Here is a 14,731-nt window from a genome sequence, read left to right as displayed (position 1 = left end):
AAGGAAAGGGAGACTAGAAACATAATGCTTGTCATATATTATGATCAGTATTTAGCACTTTTCAACATTATATAACTTTATTGTCACATCAACCCTTTAAGTTTATTATAGTTTAAGGTTGTAATGGTATATCCACCTCATTGCACAAGTGAAGAAACTCAAGGATATGAATACATTTGTCCAGAATAAGTATTGGAGTCCATATAGATGGATCTGACTTAAAAATTTCTCTGACAATATACAGCCTGGGATGCAAGTGATACAAAGCTGTAACCTATTCATTTGCTTTGTGTTCTGCCATTTATTGTAGTGATATAGTTATTGAAAAGAGGAGAATAACAATTCGAAATAAATAGTAATAAAAGATTATATAACTTTTGCAGTTCCTGTCATGGTGCAGTGGAAATGAATCCAACTAGGAACCATGAGGTTGTGGATTCGGTCCCTGGCCTCGCTCAGTGGGTTAAGGATCTGGCATTGCCATGAGCTGTGGTGTAGGTCACAGATGTGGCTCAATCTGGCATTGCTGTGACTGTGGCATAGGCTGGCAGCTATGGCTCTGATTCGACCCCTAGCCTTGGAACCTCCACATGCCATAGGTGTGGCTCTAGAAAGCAAAAAAAAAAAAAAAAAAAAAAGATTGTATAACTTTCAAATTAAACAGAGGAAAATGAGAACAATTTAATCAAAATAAGGGAACAAAAGGAAAAATTGAATTTGAAAAAGAAGAAATATTAGAAAGCATATAGTGAGAGAGTAACATTAAGCCTATGTATATAGATATATACATCTATATCTGTATCTATCTATCTATCTATCCCTAATTCTATTAAATGTAAATGGACTAAATGCACCAGTTGAAAGATAAAGATTATCAATTTGGTTAAAAACACAAAACTCAACAATATGCTCTTTACAAATGACCACTGAAAATGGGACAAAGATAGTTTAAAAGTAAAAGGATAGAAAAAGGATTAAACAGAAAAGGATAGTAGAAAAGTTATTGGATTAGTAAATACTAACTGAAATAACAACAATAATAATACCAACCAAAAAGCATTATTAAAAGTAAAGAACAGGAGTTCCCATCGTGGTACAGTGGTTGACGAATCCGACTAGGAACCATGAGGTTGCGGGTTCTGTCCCTGCGCTTGCTCAGTGGGTTAACGATCCGGTGTTGCTGTGAGCTGTGGTGTAGGTTGCAGATTCAGCTTGAATCCCGAGTTGTTGTGACTCTGGCGTAGGCGGGGGGCTACAGCTCCTATTCGACCCCTAGCCTGGGAACCTCCATATGCCACAGGAGCAGTCCAAAGAAATAGCAAAAAGACAAAAAAAATAAATAAATAAAAAAATAAAGAACACTCTATAATGATAAAATTTTAATCAGTATTAAGAGCAGTCTAAATTTTTGCACACTTCACATAAAATCTTTAGAACATATAGAGGGAAATTGACAGAAGTATAAGAAACATTTATTATAATACTAGGACATTTACATATCTAAGTGATAGCACAATCAGTATGGATAGAGATGATGTGAACAACATGATTTTTAAAAATTGACATAATGGACACGTAGAGAAAAGTATTACTAACAACCGTAATAAAATCATCCTAGTGAAGTACACCTTGAACTTCTGCTAAAAGTTACCATTTATGGAGCCATAAATTAACAAGTCACTCTATATCTCTGACACTATGGTTTTCTTTCTTTTTCTCTTTTTTAATCCCCACCCCCCCCCCCTTTGCTTGTCTTGATCTTCGTATTTCATTTTGGAGGATTACCGAAATTTATGGTGATCTTTGGCTATCTACTAATTAGGAGTGAAAGACTAGAGAGTTAGTTATAAGTTCTGAATATGGGAGGCTTTCATCATTCACTAAGGGGACCCCTAGTGTCAGTATTTGTGGTCTTTTCAATGATTCAGTTTCACTAAGACTCCTTTAATCTCCTGTTTTCTCATATGTAAAATCAGGATAACAATTGCCCTGAATTCACAGGGCTATGTTATAAGGATTAATGAAATAAAGCAGTTGATGTACTTAAAATAGTTCCTGGTACACTGAAGTATTCACTATATATAGCTATTTTTAATTGAACTTTTCAACTATTCTCATGGTTTCAATACCATTGACTCAGTATGTTGATGGTACCCAAATGGATGTAACAAATCACGTCTGTAACATCTCCATGTGGATCTATCTCAACCATCTCAAACATAACATGTCCACTCTTCCCTAGCTCTGTAAATAATCAGTCAGTAAATAATCACTGTCTTGATAAGCTTGGCTGCCCTAACAAAATACCAGAGACTAGGTAGTGTAAACAACAGAAATTTATTTCCCACAATTCTGGAGGCTGAAAGTCTAAGATAAGTATGCCAGTATGGTCAGGTTCTGGTGAGGATCCTGGAGATGGTGCCCGCTTACTGTGTCCTCATATGGTACAAAGAGAGTGAATTCCAGTCTCTTCCTCTACTTATAAGGAGACTAATCTCATCATTGCCTCCCAAAGGCCCCACCCCCAAATACCATCACACAATATATAACTTATAACTTCCATATATATAAGCCATACGGAAAATAAACTTTGTCTATAACAACTACTTTTGCAATTGCTCAGTTGAGAATTACAATTTATCCTAAACCTTCCCCTTTATTAGTTTATGGCTTTTCTTCCCCAATCAAAGTAGGAACAATTAGATGGCAAACACACTCTCTGTCTTGTTTTTTGGGGTAATGGAAATTGTGTCTCTGCACTACCTATGTTGGAACCAGTGTATAAAATAGAATAAGGCACTGAAATAAGGAACAATTACATTTTACAACACTGCAGTTGTGACACTTCATTCTTTAAAGGTTGGATTTGTTTCAAACTCTTTGATCTTCTTTTCCCAGTTTTTTTTTTTTTTTCTCAATCCACTTCCAATTACTTTCAAATAAAGCCTGGTTCTCCCCTCTGTTTAGATTTTGTTTACTGTCCTTTTATTATCTCTCCCTTGTAACATTTGCTGGTGAGGACTCTACTTGGTTCCCAATTGTCGTGTTCTGACTGCTATTTCCAGAGCTCCTGGGCATCATAAAATATCCTTGGATTCTTCATAGCAGGCTGTTGAATTTGGAAACGTAGACTATCTTTCAGATATTTTTGGCTTTCCCTTTCAGACTGTGCTGGTAGGCCTTTGGGGCTTCATAGTGTTTATTCTTAGAGACTTCCTGGAGCATCAAAAATGGCTTAAAATGATTACTCTGTCACGTATTGGCATATATGACATTCAATCGCCCTACACTGAGTGGAATTTCAATGAGATTTGTGTAAATGAATCAGGAACATATGGATTTCATCCTCTCTGACTACCTCTACTTTTTTAATGACAGGAACTCAGCATTGAAGTTTCACTGGATGTAAAATGTTGGAAACTGAATGAGTTACGGCAAATCAGAATGAGAGAGGCTTTCCCATTCCTGATAGCCATCTTGTCTCTCATATCATTCTAGTTAGTGATTATGTGGCTGTTAATTTCTGCTCAACTTCACTATCCTCCTCTTGCCCTTAGATTTTCCTTTCTTACTGTAGGTCCCTATTAACCCCAACCCTACCCTTTATCCATCTGTCCTGGAAATAGCTACACGTTGGTCACTGCCCTATCCTACCTGTACTCACATTCTAGAGAAGTGATAGAGGATATATAACCAAGGAATTCCAACACATTGTGAAAGTATCACTATAGAGGAGCATAAAATGAGTTTTGAGGAAAGAGCAACTTTTGGAGGCATTTTGTATTTTCCTACCTTTTGTTTGCTTTACTTTTCACTGTCTTCATGATGATACTCTTTATTTTACTTTATATCTTGCCTCTGGTTTCCATTTCGGGTCTTTTTTTTTTCTTCTCCCTCTTGAGTTTTCTACAGCCACATTGGTTCTTTCAGTTCCCCATTGTAAAAATTCTTTATCTCCATCTGGCGCATAAGGGCTTTGGATACCTTCTTCTTCTAGACTCTTATCCATTGTCTTAAATGGAATCATTGCAGTTGGAGCCTTTTGCCATTCTTGGGCTACCTCAGTTTGGTGTAGGTCTCCAGAGATCAGAGCTGGCTCCTGGTGGAGCATAAGCTGAGTGACTCCATTGAGAGCTCCAGTTGCACAATACAGAATATGTGCCATGTGTAGACAAGACTGATAAAGTTGTATCACAGTGAGGAAATAGAATGAAGTGTTGAATTATATGATTAAATAGATTTCCATAACAGATGCAGTATATAGGACAGTTAGCAACTCTGATAATATTGCCTCCTCCCCCACAATAATTGCATTAGTTTAGTGATAGTGCCCCCAATCATTAGGAAAAAAAACGTCAGGAAATATTCCTCTGTGTAGTTTTCTCTTAACTATGACAGCGAATAAGTGTCATTTTTGTTCACCTTAATCACACTGCTAAAAGACAAGGTAATTCTATCAGTTAATGAATATGTCAAGCCAGAAGGTTCATGTTCTCAGTTAATGTCCCTCTAAATCACTCACTGTATTTTTAGTGCTGTCATTTTTAAAAGACTAAATTTGAGGATGTGGCAATTTATAAATTATTAAACAATATTTATAAATACTAATGGTCTAATTCCTGCCATTTTGGTGTACCTGACAAAGCATTTTGTTTTACTGGCATGAAATTGGCACATATGATCTGTCAGTAAAGGGTTGTGTATCTTTAGCTCCTCTCTTCTGTGGTAGGCATAGATTTGTCTATCCAGTCTTTCCTAACCAGGTGCCACTGACTTGTGAGATGGCTGATCATATAGTTGGGGGGAGTGGCTAAAAAGTGGAGAGAAATCTCATTTGCTTACATGAGGATAAATGGAGATAAAATATTTGTATTTGTCCCATCAGTCCCATAATGTAGGCATCTGATACACATCATATCCTCAAGCGGTATACCTGTTCTCACAAAATATATTTTCATGATGATGACAATTCACATACATGTAATTCCATTATTAACATTCAAGATGAAGGTTTTTTTGGTTTTTATTTGAAAGAAATGATAATCCATTTCATTTATTTGGTTTATGATGCTGTTCAGAGCATGTTCTCATAACAAAACTGTCTGAGGTAGATATTATTATCCTCACTTTATAGATGAGAAAACTGAGGCTCAAAAATGGGATTGAATTGCCCCATTCAAGTATCAGAGCCAGGATGTGAAACCACATCATATGATTGACTCCAGTAGATAGACTGGAGTCTATCAATAGAATCAAAACTATTGCCATGTTATTTTCCACTGGGTTTTGTGGTTATCCTTCAAAAGTTCTTATCCTGGTAAACGAAGACTTTAAAGTCTAACAAAGGAGCTCAGCACTTAACAACAAATTTACTGATCAGAGACTTCCTGGCTCACAACTGGAGACTTCTAAATAATGGAAAGAGGGTAGTTAACATGTTGTGCTGTTCTCTCCTTCAGTCATAACTTTTCTTCTAGGTTTATAGTTATGGTTTGGCTTTAGAGTACAAAGCAGTAAAACTTAATTGAATAGAAGTCAGGTCAAGGTCTTTTCAAGCTGAACATAATGTGGGTAACACAAATACACTTGAATCAATATTTTTAAAAATTTCAGTTACAAAGACCCCGGTAGAAAACACAACTACAAATTTATAAAATATCCTCATCATGAAGCATATTTTCTGTGACATACACAGAAATAGGCCCATAACTATTACTACTAAAAATTAAAACTATGCCATAAAGCTGTGGAGGCCCAAAGTGCACTTCTGATACAAACCCATATACTTTAAAAAAAAAAAAATTCTAGGTGAAAATGAAGAAAAAAATAAGTTCCTTATGTAAAACCTCTTATCAGGCCCCATTAAATATACTCAATCTAATAATTACATTAAATACAGTTTTCCAGCCTAATTTCCTTTTTTTTTTCTGGAATTTGAAGCCCCTTTTTATTATGATAGAATAATATCCATTATTCTGATGTTTTTGGAACTCTTCAAAATGCTACTTTGATGTTATATTTTACCTTATGTTATTGTAGTTGCACACTTTTCTCAATTTCTAAGTCAATGCTGTCCTACCCTGGAAGTAGTGAGTGTGCTGACTGTAGATTGAGTGTTTAAACTTAGAATATATAGTTACTATGGTAGGCTGAATAATGACCTCCCAAATATATTCATTTCCTTATCACTAGAACTTTGAAATACATTTCCTTAAAAAGAAAAAAGGTTGCAGATGTGATTAAGTTAAGGATTCTTTTTTTTTTTTTTTGTCTTTTGTTGTTGTTATTGTTGTTGTTGTTGCTATTTCTTGGGCCGCTCCCGTGGCATATGGAGGTTCCCAGGCTAGGGGTCCAATCGGAGCTGTAGCCACTGGCCTATGCCAGAGCCACAGCAATGTGGGATCTGAGCCGCGTCTGCAACCTACACCACAGCTCACGGCAACGCCGGATCCTTAACCCACTGAGCAAGGGCAGGGACCGAACCCGCAACCTCATGGTTCCTAGTCGGATTCGTTAACCACTGCGCCATGACGGGAACTCCCTAAGTTAAGGATTCTGAAGTGGTATGATATGGATTATTTGAGTGGGCCCAATGTATTCACAAGGGTCCTTATAAGCAGAGGCAGGAGAACATCTGGAGAAAAGGTCAGCAAGGATATAGAGAACTTGAACAACACCATAGACCAACTAGACCTAACAGACACATATATAACACTCCATCCAATGATAGCAAGGTACACATTCTTCTCATGTGCTCATAGAATATTCATTCTCCAGGATATGCCATAAAGCCACAATACAAGACTCCATACATAAAAGACTGAAATCATACAAAGCATCTTTTCAAACCACAGTGGAATGAAACCAGAAGTCAATAATGTAAGAAAAAATGGAAAATTCACAAATATGTGAAAATTAGTGCACTATTAAACAAAAAAATCAAAAGGAAATCAAATTTCATTAGGAAATACTTTGAGATGAATGAATATGAAAACACAACAGACCAAAACTTATGGAATGCAGCAAAAGCAGTGTTCAGAGGGAAAATTATAATTGTAAATGCCCACAATAAAAAGAAAAATCTCTCTCAAGTCAGTGACCTAACTTTGCACCTCAAAGAAAGAAAAAAAAAGAAGAGCAAACTAAACCTAAAACTAGCAGATGAAAGAAAATAATAAATATTAGAGCAGAGATAAATTAAATAGAGAATAGAAAAAAATAGGATCAACAAAATTTGATTCTTTGAAAAGATCAACAAATTTGATAAATCTTTAGCTAGACTAAGAAAAAAGAGAGAAGATGAAAATAAGTAAAATCAGAAATAGAACAGGACACAATTATCAACCCCACAGAAATAAAAAAGATTAAGAGAATACTGTCAACACTTATAAGCCAACAAACTGGATAACAAAGATGAAATGGACAAATTTCTAAAAACGTACAAATCACTGTGAAGAACTAGAAAATCTGGGAGTTCCTGTCATGGCATATTAGAAATGAATCCAACTAGGAACCATGAGGTTGCAGGTTCTACCCCTGTCCTCGCTCAGTGGGTTAAGGATCCAGTGTTGCTGTGAGCTGTGGTATAAGTCAGAGATGTGGCTTGGATCTGGCATTGCTGTGGCTGTGGTGTAGGCCTGCAGCCATAGCTCCTATTAGACTCCTAGTATGGGAACCTCCATATGCTGTGAATGCAGCCCTGAAAGGATAAAAAGGCAAAAAAATAAAAATAAAAAATAAATAAATAAAACGAACTGGAAGATCTGAACAGGTTTATAACAAGTAGAGAGATTAAATCAATAGTCAAAATCTATTCAACAAAAACAAGTCCAGGACCAAGTGGCTTTACCTGAATTCAACCAAACATTTAAAAATTTTACATCAATCCTTCTCAGAATCTTCCCCCCAAATAGAAGGAACATTTCCTAACTCATTCTGAGGCCAGCATTATCCTGCTACTAAATCCAAACAAAGATATCGCAAAGAAAAAAAAGCTCTAGACCAGTATTTCTCATGAGATCCTTAATATTTCTCAAAAGAGTCTTACAATATCAGCAAACAAAATTCAGCAACATATAAAGAGTATTATAGTCAAAAACCAAGTGATTTTTATCCTAAGAATACAAGGTTGGCTTAACATATAAAAATCAGTTAATACAATATGTTATTGTAGCATAATAAAGGACAACTATCTAATAGAAACAGAAAAATCATTTGCGGGTGTTCCCATTGTGGCTCAGCAGAAATGAACATGACTAGTATCCATGAGGATGTGGGTTCGATCCCTGGCCTCCCTCAGTGGGCTAATGATGTGGTGGTGTTCCAAGCTGTAGTGTAGGTTGCAGATGTGGCTTGGAGCTGGCATTTCTGTGGTATAGGCTGGTGGCTACAGCTCCAATTTAACCCCTAGCCTGGGAAGTTCCATATGCCGAACCTGCAGCCCAAAAGCAAAAACAAAAAAAAAAAAAAAAAGAAAAAGAAAAAGTAAAGAGAAATCATTTGACAAGATCCAACACCCATTCATGATTAAAATCTCTCAGCAAGCCAGGAATAGAAGAGGAATTCCTCAAAGTGATAAAGGGTACCTAGGAAAAATCTTCAGCTAATATCAAACATTTACTGAAGAAATTAAAGGCAACCAGTTGTAAAGGAAGAAGTAAACTCTATCTGCATGTGACGTCATCCTATATGTAGAAATTCTTAAAGAATACACACATACACACACATGCACCTACACAATGCAGAACTACTGAAACAAATTTAATTAAGCTTGCAGGATGCAACAATAATATAAAATATTCAGTTGTATTTCTACAAATTGTCAACAAAGAATACAAAAACAAATTTAAGAAAATAATTCCATTCACAAAGAATGAAACAGAATAAGATGCTTAGTTCAACAAAAGAAGTTCAGGATCTGTACAATGAAAACTACAAAGCAAGTTGAAAGTAATTAAAGAATATATCAATAAATGGATAAACATTCCACATTTATCAGCAAGAAGAATCAAAAATCTTTTGTAGAAATTGATGAGATTAAAATTTATGTGGAAATGAAAAGATCTAGAATAGTCAAAATAATTTTTAAAGAAAACACAAAGTTTACTTTCTATCAGGCTACAGTATCAAGACAGTGTAGTATTTACATAAAAATAGCCCTATGGATCAGTAGAACAGAACTGAGTCCAGAAATCAGCCCTGACATTTATGGTCAATTGATTTTGAACAAAGGCACTGAGACAACTCAATGAGGAAAAGATAGTCTTCCAGTAAATGTTCGTACCAGCAATTCAAAATGCATCATAGATATCTACATAAAAACTAAAAGTATCAACATTTTGAAGAAAACACAGGAAATCTTCGTGACCTTTGGTTAGGCAAAGATATCTTAGATATGATACCAAAAACCCAAGCCATAAGAGAAAAACTGATAAATTGGACCTTATCAAATTAGAGCTGCTGTGCTTAAAAAGACACGATTAGGAAAATGAAAGGACAGGGCACTAAGTGGATGAAAATATTTGGAAACCATGTGTCAAACACTTCATATCCAAAATATATAAAGAACTCAATGGTCAATATCAAGATAATCTAATTATAAAATGAGCAAAATGGCATATGAGTGCCTAACAAGTACATTAAAAAGAATTCAACAAAAGAGAAAGTTCAACAACATTAGTTATTAGAGAAATTAAAACCACAGTAAGTTGCCATTACCCACTAGAATTGCTCTAATTTAAAAGACAGTCAACACTAAGTGTTGGTAAGTATGTGAAGAAACTGGAAACTGGATCCTGATAAAATGTTGGTGGAAATGCATATCCACTGTATAAAACAGTTTGGCGGTTTCCTAAAAAGTTACATAAACTTACTGAAGGACTCAGCAATCCCACTCTTAAGAATCTATCTGAAAATGAAAAACATACACAAAGACTTGAGCATAAATGTTTATAGAAGTAGTGCCATAATAACCCCCAATCAGGAAACAATCTAGACATCTATTAACCTCCAAGTGGATAAATAAAATGTGATATATCCATACAATGGACTATTATTCAACAGTCAAAAGGAATTAAACAACCACACATGAGCCTCAAAAATATTACAGTAAATGAAATAAGCCAGATCCACAAGGATATATGCTGTGTGATTTCATTTATATGAAATGTACAAAAATTTACATGGAGACAGAAAGTAGATCGATGACAGCTGGTGCTTTGAGGTGGTGTAAGTGAGGACTGACTGCAAATAGGCTTTATGGCATTTTGAAGGTGATGGGAAGGTTCTAAAATCAGATTGTGCTGATGGTTGTACAACTTTGTAAATTCACTAAAAACCACTGAATTGTATACTTATGGTATATAAACTATATTGCAATACAGGTTTTTTTAGTTGTTAGAGGAAAAAAAAGTAGCCAAGATTTTTAAAAGATGAAGATCAAGCTGTTCTTTAATCACACAGCCTGCTGTGGTGACTTTTATTCTAGTACTTAATTATACTCTTTTCAAATCAGCTGCCTTAGTCTGTGATTTACATTCCCCATTGGAAAGGTAAATAGAGCATAATGAATTTGGTACCTATTCTTTACTGCTCAGGACATCATTCCACTTTAGGTCTTTAGGTGAAGTGTACTTATCTTGGCCAACAGACATCTCAGGCACCTGGCACTGAAACCAGAAACGGAAATCAGGAGGAGCTGGGAGACTTAAGAGAACTAAGGCACACTATACAGGTTCAGAGAAGACATGCTGCATGAAACTGTTCAATGTACCCCGAGATCCCAGTGTGAGAATCTCACTGTGATGACTCTCACTGTCTCTGCCAGTCAGCCCAAGTCAGGGAAGGGATCCCAGCCTACAGAAGAAAAGGAGAGAGGACAAGAACAAGTGAGGGGAGAGAGCAAAGTCTTAGCAAATCACCTGGTTACCGGCCATTTCTGTTACTCCAGCCCTTGAGCTGATAGAGACATGAGAGCCATTTGTATTATCAGATGAACTGAAAACATTTAGGGTCAATGTTTCATGACCCTAAAACAGTGAATCCTAGAACCTTACTATCACATGTCATAGCTGTGGAGAAAACCAGAGAAGGAAAGATTGGGCAAAGGTTCAAAGAGGAAATGCCTGCAGCCAAACAAGGTGTCCTGGGCTTCCTAAGCACAAACCTTGGAGGGTGGGGTCTGAGGCAAGCTGGACTTCCTGCCCTCTCCCAGATGAGACAAAGAGTCTTATTTGTGAATCAAAGTTTACCTAAGCAGCGTGGCAGGCTGGGACAAGTTTGCACCTCATTCATATTGTTACCTGTAAAAAGCAGAATGCTAGTCCCATGTTTGCACATGTGGATGTTTCATGGGCTGAGCAGAGGAAGAAGAGGCACAGGGGAGGTGATCCTCAGAGGAAGCTCGTGTTTCTTGAGGGCTTATATAATGAGCACTGTTCTGTATTTTTCCTTCATTTAGTCCTTCCAGCAACCTGGTGAGATGGGTGTTATTATACCCACCTGACCAATAAAAAGCTCAGTATTGAAGCTCAAAAAACTTTCTCGCCCATAAAATAGGTAATACACATGATACACATTATATTCAAGTAAGAATACAAGGCTCCAAATCTTGAGTGACCCGTGTTACACATTTAGTGAGTGGCAGAGCTGGGATTTAAATTCAGGTCCATGTGAGCCCTGAGCTCCTGTTCTTTGTATTATACCACACTGCCCATTCAGGTTTGGATAGTTTTAAAAAAATGTTCAGCCTTTCAGCTTCAGCTCTCTGATTTCTTGTTTCTGGATGATAATAAGCCAGCCAAAAGTCCTCCTGGGAATTCTTTTCTCCCCGAGGGCTAGAAGAATAGAAAAACACCACCATGCCCTTGAAGCTTCACTAACAATCACAACTATAAAGGCTGGAGTCAGTGCTGAGAGGATATTATTAACAAATGGCTTAAGAAAAACCTTCAGAGTGTTTGCAGCCACCCACACCATTTGTAAAATCTTAGGGAGGAAACCTGATCCAGAAAATGGTTAGAAAGAAACAAACCCCAGTATGAGAAAAATAAAAGGAGGAGGATCATTGCCTTCAGACAGCTTGTTTTATCGTGAACAATAAAAGTGTTCCAGTTGATTCAACAAAAAATAACCCAAAACAAGGCTATTTTTAAAAAGGCATTTACAGGACTGCGGGTTTCATTTCCTTTGCCTTTAGATCTTTAGCTTCTCATTCTGAGCAGCAGATGCTGTCGTATAAGGAAGACCACCTGCTTTCCAGGGCATCCCTGCAACAAATAGCTTTGAGGGAGAGAGAAGAAAGATCACAGAATGAAAAGGAAAGAATTAGAAAGGGGGAAACGGGAAATTAAGAAGTTGGCTTAATGCATATCTGAATTATTCAACTACTAAAAACCCGACAGATTTCTTTTGACACTTGACTGTCTCACTGTGTCTATATCCATATTCCACTTTTTCAGGACCTACTTAAAGAGAATTCTGTCCATCTGCACAGCCCAGTTCTGTGACATATTTATCTTTCCAAAATGGAGGCATAAAAAATTTATAGAACATGGGTATTAATTAAATGGCATTTTAGTGGAGGAAAGTTGCTCAGGTTTTAAAGGCCTCCCAGGGGTGAATTTTTTGTAAAAGCAAGACTTTTTTGGAAATTAAAATAACTCACACTCACTCATTCCTTACCTCCCCCCCAAAAAATGACTTAGTATTTTTGAGTTCTGAAGTTTCTAAAAATGTGTTAAAAACTCTTAATTGAGGCAACAGATATGACTTGAGTCACTTGAAATTATAACCTCAAAGGCTAATCAGAGAGAACTCGGTCCCCATATGCCAAAGAAAATAAGACATTAAGGAAATGATTCATATAATTCCAACCAAGTTAACATACTCACCTGAAGCACACAAGCAATAAAAGTAATAACAGGAAAATGTCTACAGTTTGGATTCAGGAAATAATTTGTTCTAGAGAGCTGTATTTTCCATATATTGAAGGTTTTCCTAATATTATTTTAAATTTTAACTTGTTTCAAAATCTTTGTCAGATATATCATACATTGCTTTGGTTTTTAAACAGTGTTTATTTAGTTTTAATTTATTCTATTAGTACTTTCAAAAAGGATCTCAGAGAACTATTAAACTACAGTCTAAGCATAACTTGAACTCTTTTTGATGTCCCCAAATCTTCATATCAAACACTAGCAACAGCATGATGCTATAATAAGGCACTGCCCTTGGGAAGATAGGCATACTCAGTCCTTCACTTTGTGGTGGCCATGTCCTTCTGTATTGTTTTAAATCTTATGTCTATTTTTTAAAGTTGTCCTGTCTCTTCCCTTGCTTCCAAGCAACCACTTTTTGTTCATGTTACATTGCTTCCTTTGACAGTACCCTCCCTCTCTCAAAAAGTATTGCTTCTAATATTCCACAAGTTTGGAAACCAAATGATCTGTTGGAACAAACAAGTGCTAAGTATGGACTCAAGAGGGGATCTCCTCTTCAAATGCGTAGCCCAGCAATCAGAAAAAAAGCAAGTTAGAATCATTTCGTTTACAAGAGTAGACATTCACTTTGAAATATTTGGGTTATGCTTATACTCAAAAATTATTTGCTGTTCATCTGAATTCAGATCTCACTGGATATTACCTATATTCATATTTGTTAAATCTGTCAACTCTTACTGTGTTACCTGCTTCAGTTTACTTTAGCCAGCCAGGCTTTGGTTACAATGGGTAAGTAGAACTGACCCCCAACCACATAGCTTGCAAAGAATCCTTCAATTCTAGACATTATGACAACAAAAATGCTCATTAAGAAATGACTAAATTATGTTGTCTATATTCTTTTCTATATAGCTACCATGTACCAAAGTATATCAATAATCTATTAAAATCACTCCAGAGTTTTCATATCAATCCTCAAATTTTTTGAGGATATAACACCCTGCATGGCTAAAGGAAGAGTTTCTGAGCTAGGCTGAATTTTTTTTCTTCCTAGATTTTGCTGATGTTCTTGAGCCTACTTTGTGCTTGGGCGTTCTTAAAACCTGGAACTATTTGAAGAGTATTCTTAGTTTCTGCTAACGTCATTGTTTAAAGGCACTTCAATAAACATATCTTAAAATGTTGATTTTTCTGAGGTATTTAACCTCCTGGAATCTACTCTGCAAAATGACTGTTAGAATTCCCATTCTTACCTGGGACAGCTTGCTTTGGTCTTCCCGAGAGACACTGCCAAGATACAGAAGTTTGTAGTCTAAGCCCTTTGGCAAGGAGATTCTTCTACCGGTGTGAACTTGGTTATCATAATACTTCCAATGTAATAACAATATTCCTCCTCTCCTCCCTTCAGAGAAGAAGGGAATCCAATCAGAGTCATTAAGAATCCCCAAAAATGGATGATGTAACATTGATTATGGTGGCACACATGCCCAATAACTAAAAACTTTCTTTTTGGTTATTGAGTATCTTTCAGATAAAATGGTTGACTTAATCATTGAAAACTGGATAAATAAGATATTTCATCATTAGAGAAGACCAGATAGATCAGAATAATTCTCTACTTCAACATACAAAAAAATAGATCAGACTACCACTTCTGCGGTATTCCTGCCAAAATGCAGATGCCGAATCTAATCATAGTGAAATAGACAGACCCCAAGTAGGGACATTCTGTAGGGTAACCGGCTTATACTCTTCAAATATATGAAGCTCAGGAAAGAGAAAAATCTTATTAT

This window comes from Phacochoerus africanus, chromosome 2, assembly GCF_016906955.1.
Source record: "Phacochoerus africanus isolate WHEZ1 chromosome 2, ROS_Pafr_v1, whole genome shotgun sequence".
Lineage (NCBI taxonomy): Eukaryota > Metazoa > Chordata > Mammalia > Artiodactyla > Suidae > Phacochoerus > Phacochoerus africanus.
The sequence above is the reverse complement of the archived record's forward strand: the minus strand, read 5'-3'. Positions refer to the sequence as shown.